At 49.7% G+C, this 11,762-nt stretch overlaps 1 protein-coding gene across 1 annotated transcript in view; it reads right to left on the bottom strand.

The window, feature by feature from the left end:
- The window catches only part of LOC115656509 (marginal zone B- and B1-cell-specific protein-like), a 30,160-nt gene extending 24,128 nt beyond the window's left edge, over positions 1–6,032 (bottom strand). Inside the window, exon 1 of the mRNA XM_030573303.1 lies at positions 5,261–6,032. The gene's annotated coding sequence lies outside the window, so the exon portion shown is untranslated. The remainder of the gene's footprint in view (positions 1–5,260) is intronic.
- Positions 6,033–11,762: the final 5,730 nt, after the last annotated feature.

The raw sequence follows: 11,762 nt of genomic DNA on the forward strand, positions 1-11,762 counted from the left end.
TGCAGATCAAGCCCATTACTTCTTGTCCTAGCTTCAGTGGACATGGAGAACCATTGATCCCTGTCTTCTTTATAACAGCCTGGAGCATATTTGAAGATTGTTATCTGGTTCCCCCATGAGTCTTCTTTTCTCAAGACTGAACATGCCCACGTTTTTTGTGTTACGAACAGTGGTGAGCTCCAGCTGGTTCGCACCGGTTCACAGGAACCGGTTGTTAAATTTAGAAGCCTTTTTAGAACCGGTTGTTCCAGGACAACCGGTTCTAAACAGCTTTTAAATTTAACAAAGGCTCGGGCAGCTGTCCACCCAGCCCCAGCCCCAGTTCACCTCCCCATCTCCCCTGAACGCTCCGCCCTCCTTCTCCTCCCGTTCCTCTGCTTCCTGCGAATCAAATGTTCGCGGGAAGCCTGAAACAAGCAGCAGGCAGGTAAGCCGGGCGCTGGGGTGGGGGCGGGACAGCACGCGCGGCCCAGTCCGGCTCCACCTGAGTGGCTCCCCTTGGCCCTGGCTGAGCGCCCTAGCCCGGTCCCAGCCAAACACCCCCGGCTTGGGCTGGTCCCAGCTGAGCGGCTCCGACCTGTCCCATCCCAGAGATTCGGGCCCCATGGCTCTGGCCCTGGTGCTGGCCGAGCAGCTCCGGCCCAGCCTGGGGAGTCGGGCCCCACGGCGCTGGTCGCGGTCCCTGTGGAGGCGGACCTGGTCCCTGCCCCAGGCAGTGTGGTAAGGGGGCAGGCAGCAGGGAGGGGGTGTTTGGTTGGTTGTGTGGGGGTGGATAGGGGTCAGGGCAGTCAGAGGGCAGGGAATAGGGGGATTGAATAGGGGCAAGGGTCCCAGGGGGCAGTCAGGAAGGGGCAGGGGTTGGATGAGGTGGTGGGGGGCAGTCAGGGACAGAGAGAAGGGGTGATTGGATGGGGCAGGGATCCCGGGGGGCCATCAAGGATGAGAGGAGGGGTTGGATGGTGCGGCAAGGGCCAGTCAGGGGACAGGGAAGGGGGGGATGGGTCAGGGGTCCCAGGGGGTGTGTGTGTCAAGGAACATGGTGGGGGGTTGGATGGGGTACAACCCCCTGGGGGGGTCACGACCCCCTTGTGAGGTGAAGAGGGGGGAACCTGTTGTTAATATTTTGGCAGCTCATCACTGGTTACAAACAAGCGTTCACAAAAAAGTTCCCTTTATTATGAGTATTAGATACTCAGGTCCAAGGGGGTTGGATGCCCAATTCCCATTAAAATTAACTGGAACCAGGCATCTCTCAAGCCCCTAGACTGTTCTGAAAGTCTTAGCCTCAAAATTCATTCTGTAACAACAACCCCTTAAAGCTGGATCATTTCCAGCTGTACTTTTCAAGTAAATTATTAAAATGTTTTATTAGTGAAAAAATCTGAACCCTTTGGGGCAGCTCTTGTGCCGTGTAATATCACTGCAGGATGAAATTTTCCAAAGCACCTAAGTGACTTAGATTCATACCTAGATTTTAAAGCCAGAAGGGATCATTGTGATCGCCTTGTCTGACCTCCTGCATAACACAGGCCATAGAACTTCCCTGAATTAATTCCTGTTTCAAATCCAGTAGCTGTGGCAGATCTAGAGCATATTTTGGTGCATTGAGGGCTGTACTGGAATTTCAAGCTATCACTTTAAGACTAGGGGAGGTGTGTGTGTGGGGGGCTTTTTAGTCCTGCTGGCAGGCTAGGGAGCTCAGTAAGGAAGCCTCAAAGTGTACGATCAGAGTCAGTCTGAAAAGGTCGAGTTTAAAGAAAGGTGGGGTGAGTTGTGCCTCTCTCTGCCTTAAAGAGCAGCCTGTTTTCTCTCTCTTGGTTTTTGGGATCAAGTGTGTACTCATTCTGAATTTTAAGACAGAAAGTAGTGGTATGTTGCAAGCTTCCAGCAAGAGTATGCATATTTTTTATCTAACTTCTCTGTATGTGTGCCGTGACCATAACACACAGCTTTTAGAGAAACATCCAGTCTTGAGTGAAAGATTTCTAGTGATGGAGAATCCACCACAACCCTCTCCAGAGGACTTAGGCACCTAGGTGCAGATTTTAAAGGGGTTTAGGTGCCTAACTCCCATTGAGAATTAGGGGCTAAAAACCTTTGAGGATCTGGCTGTTAGGTGCCAAAGTGCTATTAACTTTTAATGAGATTTAGGCTTTGAAGTCCACAAGGTGTTTTTGAAAAAACTTGAGTATAATTATAATACTAACAATGGTTAATCATAGATAGTATCAGAGGGGTAGCTGTGTTAGTCTGGATCTGTAAAAGCAGCAAAGAGTCCTGTGGCACCTTATAGACTAACAGATGTATTGGAGCATGGGTATATTCGTCAGATGCATCCAACGAAGTGGGTATTCACCCACGAAAGCTCATATACCCACGCTCAAATATGTCTGTTAGTCTATAAGGTGCTATAGGACTCTTTGCTGCTTAATCACAGATAAGCACTTTCATTAATCAACAGTTTCATTTTTGCCTTTCAAATGAATACCCAGTAGGGCGAAAGACCCTCTCACAAGTGAGCAATGCCATTAGCTGAGCTTTTTTTTCATTTTCATCCAGGCAAATTGATTTTACTGACTGTCAGCACCTTCATAGGCACATCCTTCTAATGCTAATCTGTAGCCCCAAAGTGCCCAAGTGCATATTTATTTTGCTACTATCATTGTGGGATTGCACTCAAAACTGCACAGACAGTGAAGAAAGCAATTTCAGTGTGAACAGTTGCTATTGATTAATAAGAATGTATTGTTACATCTCAGTGTTACAGAGATCTGACCTCGGCCTGCCAGACCTTACTCGGGTAAGTAGCGGTTGCTCATGCAGGCAGGCCCTTTGGAGTGAATGGATTGTGTGTAAGGATTATTTATCCGGGGAGGGATTTTTTAGGATCAGGCCAGAGGTAGGATTTACAGAGGCAAGTAGAAACAGGCTCTGTGCTGAGAATGTGCCAGATCCCTTTACACACAGCAGTTCAGAACCAGCTTCTCAGGGAGGGCCTTGATGGCATTTTAAAATTACAGATGCTTGGCAAACTGGTCTGCCAGGACCACTGCTCTGGCTCTAGAGAGACAGAACGCAGCTATTGATTGTACATGGAAGGAATGTTTCATTTGGAAAGGTGATATTTACTTAACACCTCTGGATTAGCTCATACCCATGACCTCCTCCAGGGGCGGCTCCAGGCACCAGCGCAGCAAGTGCATGCCTGGGGCGGCAAGCCGCGGGGGGCGGGTTGCTGGTCGCTGTGAGGGCGGCAGTCAGGCCACCTTTGGCGGCGTTTCTGCGGGAAGTCCATCAGTCCCACGGTTTTGGCGGTAATTTGGCGACGGGTATAGTGAAGGTGCGTGACCGGGGCAGACCTCCAGCAGAACTGCCGCCGAATCCGCGTGACCGGGGCGGACCTCCCGCAGAACCACTGCCGAATCCGCGTGACCAGGGCGGACCTCCCGCAGAACAGCTGCTGAATCCGTGTGACTGGGGCAGACCTCCTGCAGAACTGCTGCTGAATCTGCATGTCCAGGGCAGACCTCCTGTAGAACCACTGCCGAATCTGCGTGACCAGGGAAGACCTCCTGCAGAATTGCCGCCGAAGCGGCGTGACCAGGGCGGACCTCCCGCAGAATCGCTGCTGAATCTGCGTGTCCAGGGTGGACCTCCCGCAGAACCACTGCCGAATCCGCGTGACGAAGGCAGACCTCCTGCAGAATCACCGCCGAAGCCGCGTGACCAGGGCGGACCTCCCGTAGAAATGCCGCCGAAGGCTCCCTGACTGCCGTGCTTGGGGCAGCAAAACATGTAGAGCCGCTCCTGACCTCCTCCGACTGCTCAGGCCCAGACCCTTCCTGGCTCTCAGGGTCTGTATGGAGGGCAGGGTCCACAGAGATCCTGAATGAGGGCCAGGCAGAATTACAGTCCCTGAACGCAGGCCAGAACCCAAAGTGGTGGGACACCTTGAGAATAGGCGGCACCAGGGCTCCATCTCCCATCCCCGGTTATTTTGTGTAGCAGTGGGTACACTGGCTGTGTGCAGGGGCATTCTTCTTACTTGAGGCAAAATGTCTCTCACTTAGGGCTTAGAAAAAATAACTATTTTTCATGGTAAATTTTGAAAATTTTTCATTAAAATGTTTTTTTTTAAAAGCAGTGAAAGTTTTGTTGGGTTTCCAACAAAAAACAGAAACCCTCCTCCCCCCCAAATGTGCGGTTTTCAATACACAGTTTTCAGTAAAACATTCAGTTTTCAAAAACAAAAATGAGACAATCTCTACCAAAGCTACAATACTTTCTACTGATATTTTTTCAATTTCTGGGTTTCTCAATGAAAAACTGGCCAATTTTGCGCAAAATAACTTTTTAATGAAAAATTTTTTTAATGAAACAATATCCAAGTGCTCCAAAGGGGGCACTGCCTGTCCCTTGCTGTGGATTTTACTTACAAGCCACATCAAACCCTCCATTAGTCTGTGTTGCTTCCACTGAAGGCCGGGGGATAGTTTGCCATTGATTTCAAGGGGAGCAGGAGTAGGGCCATTAGTTCTGTAGTCAGGAAAAACTCCCATTGTTTGCAATGGGAACAGGATCAGGTCCTAGGAGAGGAGCATAGGATCTGGCCTTTAGTTCAGAACAGGATAAAAGTTGGACTCAAAGCCTCAATCTGAACCCTACAGGACGTTGAGGTCATTTGGATCCAGATCCAGGGCTGAACCCTGCAGTTCAAACCCATCTCTAAACCAGAGGGTCACTTTCAGTTGTATTTATTTCCCTTTCTCTAAGAGATGAAGAATAACAGAGCAGTGGCCTTTCTGAAGCTCAGGGCACCCTTGGCAATATTTATAAATACAAGTATTATCACTACAGGTCTTTTGGTTTCATCTCGCTCCCCCAACCAGTAATGGCCTGACAAAAAGCAGGGACTGAGACTCTCTCCCATCCACCCCACCAAAAAAAGCCAGGCAATAGATATGTTTTGCTACATGCAAGGGGAAACAGATGTAGATGCTTTTGGACCAACTTCTCAAGTTGAGGGCCCTTGCAGACAACACCCTGCTAGGGCCCCCCTCTTTTTTATATATGGGGGGCTCCGGCTTATTTTGCCTAGGAAATCCACAGTTAAAATCAACTGCACCAGGATCATTTATTTAATGTGGCTTTTCTGCATCGCTCATTTCAGAGATGCCTTTCTCGCCTCACCCCTCCCCCCGTCCTCTGAAGACAAAACTCTATTTGCAAGTGACTGCTAAATTAAGAAGGTTAAAATTACCTTTGGAAGTACTCAGGGTACTGTGGCAAGTAACCTGTGTTCTTGTGAGCATTTCAGTGTCCAAATGCCAAAGGCTTTACCCAGCTCCCCGAACATCGGTACCATAGTGAAATAAAGCTGAGACTGTTATGAGTACATCTGACGCTGACTTAGACAGTCATTTCACAGTGGAGGGATCCAATCACACCATTCCCAAAGTGGGTGCCAAACTTGTCTCAACGCCAAGAATGAATTTCGTCTCTGCAGAGCTTGAAACCAAATCTGCCTTTGGAGCTGACACCTCTGAGCGCATCCATGTTTAGAAAAAGTTGTGTGAAGAAAGATCTTCTTGATTGGGTGCAAAGCATGTGAATCTGCATGAAGATCAGTGAGACTATGCAGACGTATCAGCTTCATAGCTATAAAATCAGATGTACTAGACTGGTCTTACTGGAGATTATGATCTGGGTGGTGGTTGTTTGTTAATACAGATCAGCAAAATAACAGCGGCAGGTGCTGATGCATCAGAGCTGTGCCAGGTTTAGAAGTAACTGGAGACTCCTGTTCAACTGGGGTCACACAGGGGACTAAATATAACTCTTGGCAATTAAAAAAAGACGTTACTAGAAATAACTCTCAGGGCGATTAACTCTTCTGTGTTCAAACAAACTGCAGACTGTTTGCTTTGCTTGGTCACTGGGTTATTTTAGGTGCAGCCTTTGGGGCCTGACCCTCCAAGGTGCTGAAGTCTATGGGAGTTGATGGAGCTCATCAATTTGCAGCAGGATCTTGAGAATCAGGGCTACATACTCAGCAAACTCTTACTGCAGGAGTCTCCTCCTGCAGTCAATTCCTTTGCCAGAGACATGCCTGGAGCCTGACAGACATGCTAGCCGCAATGAACCAGTATTGTATGGTTGTAGGAAGGGATTTTCAGACATCTGAGCAATTTGGGTTTGAAAATCCGTCTTGTGACGCATATGTTTGGGGCACCTGGTCCTTATGAGGATGTCCTGTAGATTTTAACACGGAAGGAATTAAGAAGTTTCTACACAAAGCACAAAGGAGTCTCAAACCTACAGAGCTTAATAGCAAATAAGGCCCTTTCCATAGTTTTTTTTAAACCGTCCTATAGAATTCTGTAGCAGAGATAGAATTCCCTATTAAAGTTGATGGGATGGTATGACAAGCACTATACAAAGTTGATTTTCCTCTATGAAACTCTACAGGAGATGTCCAGAAAGGACAATAAGCTAAAGCAACCACATCATTATTGACACTGTTCTTTTGGTATTTTTTCACCCAATCATTATTTTACAGCCAAATAGTTGCATTATTTTTTGAGACTAGAGAAACAGATCCTGCAGGAGCTCAATGCACTGAAGGCCTGCAGTGGGTTGGGCTCATAATGCATAATGACAGTAGGTTAAGAAAGCTAAATGACACAGCAGCATTATGCCCTTGTCTTGCTCAGCCTAGCAGAGGCGTAAGGCACCTCACAGCTTTGCTCAGCTTACCTGGATCTTGGGTCCAGGGTTTCTGAGACTACGGTGAGGAGGGCCATGTAAGCACACGACAGACAGATCGATTGATCCTGGTGTGGGATGGAGCCCTTACCCTCTGCAATCCTCATGGGTGAGGAAGTGTGAGAGTAGAAGCAGAGCCAAAGCTCCCAACCACTCCCCCGAGAGTGGCTGGTCAGACATACTGGGGGAGTAAGCTGCAGCCTGAGGAACCAGGCAGAGAATTGTGCCTCTGAGGGCTGTCTTTGCAGCATAGGACCTCTCTAGGCTGCTCCTGGGGGTGGGGCGTGGTGTCATTTATGAATCTCGCCTTGCTCGGGTCTCAGTCTAAAGGTACAATCTAGCCCACAGTAAACCTGCCATAAATAATAAACAGTTATTCTGACTGACCATCAGTCTCCACTCACAAAACAGCCTTGAGCTGCTGGAATCCTTCTGGCTTCGGAGGACACAAGTCTGAGAGTGTATGTCAGCCCATATTACTGTCTAGCTTTATCAAAAAGCTACAGAGGCTCTAAACATGAGAGCGCCAGAGCGAGATCTGTAAACCCGGGCTCCAGGCGGCAGCCACTTTGAATGCCCCAAACTCACAAAGCCCTCGCTCATTTCTTGAGGTGGTGGGAAGGCGCAGATACACCAAGTGTGGCCAGTGAAACAGAGGACGCGACTAAGCAGAAGGCATATGAAAGGCCCATAATTCACCAGGGGCTGTGCCACACAAGATCACAGGATCTGTCCATGCAGCTTGGCCCTTTAAAGATCTCAACTACTCTGGGGGCAGCCTGGGGCAGGCAGCTAAGAATAGACGAAGAGAGCTATGCTGGAGTCGAAAGAAAAGACAATCTTGGAGGAAAACCATAGGCCTAAATCCTATTGATCTCTGCTGCATCCCAGTAAAGAAGACACCTTAAAAAGGCAGCTCTGAGTCTGAGAGCCCTGCACATCCATTTCCTTAGGTTTCTTTCAGTCAATTAAACAAGGTGTAACGCTCATCCTAGAATCTCAGAGCCCCTTGCAAATGTCCAGTAATTTCTGAGAAGGAGGCCAGACCGGCATCAGTAAGACCCCATCCTCAAAGCAAGCCCGAATGCCCTTCAGTGCAGGCAGCAAGGCCCATCTGTGCCTTCAGCGTGGGCCGGAGGGGGAGTCTGGAGTCTGCTGAGTCACTGTTGTGCCTAGTTCTCAGGACCTGACATGGTGCCAAAGAAGCTGTGCTGTGTTAAAACTGATGCCTGTGCAGCTAGAGGCTGTGATGGACACAGCTGATACCAACTAAACAAGCACATAAAGAAGTGGGCCCAATCCTGCTAAAAGTTGCCTGGGCTTCACTGTGGCGCTGCCTGTGCATGGGAGCTCAGCTGCACACAGAGTCAGGGACTGTGTTTTTTGCAGCTGCAGGAAATGCAGCACGGAATGCGTGAGTGACTCGCACAGCAAGTCTGGGGCAGAGCTGCGAGCAGAACCCAGGAGTCCTAGCATCCAGTCCTCTGCCCTAACCACTCGATGACACAGGCAGCAAGGAGTCATGGCACCAGCCTGCAGGCCTCCTGCGCATGCCAGGTAGGACTGGTGGGCAAACACTGCCCTCAGTCACACTGATGGAAATGTGGTGTACAGCGTCACATAGGCATTGCCAGCATGGACCAGCCCTGCAGTCCAACCACTCCACTGCCAGCAGCAGATGCTTCAGAGGAAGGTGCAAGAATCTCCCTAGTGGAAAGGTGTGGATTAATCTGTCCCTGGGGCAAGTTTTCCTCAACTGTTAGTGCCTGGCTCGTGCTAAAGTCTGGTGCTGAGAGCCCTCTAGCAATGCTTTATGCTATCGTGTGTACCTGTGAACGGCCCCGGCCAAATGACCAGAGAGCGTACCTTTGGCACCTAAGGGATGTTGCCTGGGTGGGAAACAGGGAGAGGGACTGGCCTTCAGAAGTTCCTGTCACTGTTGAGAGGAGGCAATCAGTGCTGGTCAGCGCTGGAACATCACCGAGAGAGCCGTTTTCCACCATGTTGTTCAACGTGTATTACACACGAAAACGGCTAAAAGAACTTTGACATTGCAGCATCCTGCCCTCAGCAATTAGGAAGTTACCCAAGCCTGACCCTTCTGCTCCTGGCCCTTCCCGCCTACCCTTGTCTGAGTCCCAGTCTTCTTCTCGGCCCCCTCAGTTTGTTGTCTTAGTCCCAGTCCCCCCTTCGCCTCTCCCCCCTCGGCTCTGTGTCCCACTCCCAGATATGCTCTGCCTCGGCCCAGCCTCAGCTCCATAGCCCGGGCCCCCATCCTACCTCCTTCAGCTCCTATTCCCAGCCACTCCCCCAGCTCTTTGGCTCAGTCTCCCCCCATCCCTCTGGCCCCTTGCCTCAGTCTCACCACCCTTCTTCTCCTCTTTGCCTGAGCACCAGCCAGGGTCATAGACACCGAGGAGACAGGCTCCCAGCTCTCACTTCCGGTTCCAAGCCTGGAGCAGCCAGCAGTAAGTCGTTACAGGGAAAGTCCTGAGTCCTGTAGCCCTGGGCTGGGACATGCTCTGTCACTGTGGGCTTGGAACATGCGCAGCCTCATCACACTCAGAGACTGATTGGGACTGTAGCACTCTCAGTGTGGACAGAATGGTTGGGGAATTTAGCCGCCAAACTGAACCACATCCAAACGAGCTATTTAAATGTAAGAAGAATCATGATTGCCCAGCAGCCCTGGTGCTGTGGCCTTTGAGGTGACCAAGCCCTCGTGAATCTGTGTTACCTTGAGCTCATCAGACGGTGCCATTGTGAAGTAGGCTCTTGTTCAGCACAAAGGGTGATTTTTCATGTCACCATCATTGGGGTGGGGAGAGCTAGGAGCTCAAATGTGCTACTGAAGATGACATTTTATAAAAAGCCCTGGAAGAGTTGAGAGCTGAGGCAGCATGGCTCTCACAGGCTTTCAAGGCAGATTGATTGCTTTGTTCAGTTCCTGTTCACCTCTCCAGGATGATAACGTCACACAGAGTGCAGAGGAAGAATGAAAGTGGGAGTGGGACAGATTTGGGCTTGGGACATACAGCTTCTTACATCAAAAGGCCCCAACCAGCTCAGCGCTCAAGCCTTGACCCCCAGCATTTGATTTCTGAACTCAGGGCCAGAAAAAGGGAGAGCATTTTAGAATCTGCCCCTTTTCATCACAAGCCGCTTTTGTTCAGCTCTCATGCTGGAGGAGCACAAAATACTTGCCCATAAAGATCTCTCTGTTGCCCCATCTTTGCTGCATTAGCAGGAGGACAGACCGTCTGTAACTGGGGCAGGTTCTTCTTCCATAACTATATGTGCGAGCTCATCGCAGCTGGCCATCTGTGAGTGCCTGCTTATGTATTAGTCATCAATGTTCCTTTCTCCGGGATGTTTCAGCAAAGGCTCTCATGACATGTTACAGACATTAATGAAGAAATCCTCACAGTGCTCCAGGAGGTAAGGCAGGGACATGCATGTCACTGAACAGAATCCCCTCTGGAGTGGATGTGATAGTTGTTAACAGCATCCACAACGCCACAAAGGAGTTTTAGGAATAATGAGCCAGAACCCTGGCTACTGCATTGCTCCCTTCATGTCCGTGGCACTACACAGTTGGAGATTTGATCCCCAAGACTTCAGGTAGCAGATGGGAATTAACCAAGTGGAAATCTGGCCAGGACACTGTTTGTACAGACCCCACATCTGAATTGGGCCTGAGGGCTGGTCTATGCAGGACATTACTGTGCAGCAAGCAGGGATGTGACTCTCCAGTGCACCAGCTTGCTGTGCAGTAACATCCCAGCCGGACACTGCTACAGAGCACTGTGCCGTAGGCTCACACCCTGGCTTGCTGCAGAGTAACGTCACATGTAGACAGCCAGAGTGCCACAGGACTGTAGTGAGCACAAGGGACCAGGCCTTGGGGTTTATATTTCTTCTGAAAGAAAGCAGCGCGGTGCCCTCTACCCTCCTGCTGGTTCTTTGGTGACTAAGGGTCCATCCACATGGCAAAGCAAACCGACACTTGAGCCTGTGCAAAGGAACTCAGGCTCAGCCCCCTCAGCAGTGGAAAGACCTTTCAGCTGTCTGGTGTTTGAGGCCAATATTGCTTCCATGAATTAGGGTTCAGAGCCCACTGGTTCCACCCCATGTGACAAACAGCTGAATTTGGCCCCAAACAGTAGATTAGCCTCAGGATTTCTTTATAGGCTGAGCTCTGGCAGGAACTGCAGCGAAGCAGTGTAGGGTATGTCTACACTACAGCAGCAGAACTACAGAGCTGTAGATGTGCCCCAGTAGCGGCATAGCATAGACTCATCCTACATGGACAGATGGGGGTTTTCTGTCAATATAATCTACTTCTCGGAGCGATGGTAGCTCGGTTGCTGGAAGAATTCTCTCAACCTCCTACATCAACAGTGGGGGTTAGCTCGTCCTAACTATGTCGCACAAGGTATAACATTTTCCACAGCCTGAGCAATGCAGCTAGGTTGATCTAATTTTCATCTGTAGAGCATTCCTTAAGGCTTATGCTATAGTCCTGTTTGAGATGGGATCAGCAAGGCAAGGCCATGGTATAATAACAAGCCTCCCTGTGTGGTTAGTCATGTGCTTATCCTAACTGGGCTAGAGTAGGAGGCAGGATGAGGGGGCATTGCCTTTAGAAAGTGTTTTTTCCCATGAGAACTCTGCCCTTGGATACGTGTGTAATCCTCATGGGGCTGGACCTTGCTCTCAGTGAGCCTAGCGCACAGCAAAGGAGTCATTCCAGATTTACACAGGGGATGCGCTCAGACGCTGCTTCCTCAGTGGGAGATTCACACTTTCCACTGATGGCCAAACTGTGTCTCCGCCAAGGAAATGAGACTGCTCTGGACCTATCACCCATGGGGAAAATGGAAGTAAAATGCCTGCTTCCCTCCGCTTTACTTCCCTCAACCATGATCAACCAGTCATGTTGCCAACTACCTGCTGCACATGACACATCCCTCAGGAGCTCTTCAGCCATCACCTAT

Source organism: Gopherus evgoodei, chromosome 8 (assembly GCF_007399415.2).
Source record: "Gopherus evgoodei ecotype Sinaloan lineage chromosome 8, rGopEvg1_v1.p, whole genome shotgun sequence".
Taxonomy (NCBI): Eukaryota; Metazoa; Chordata; order Testudines; family Testudinidae; genus Gopherus; species Gopherus evgoodei.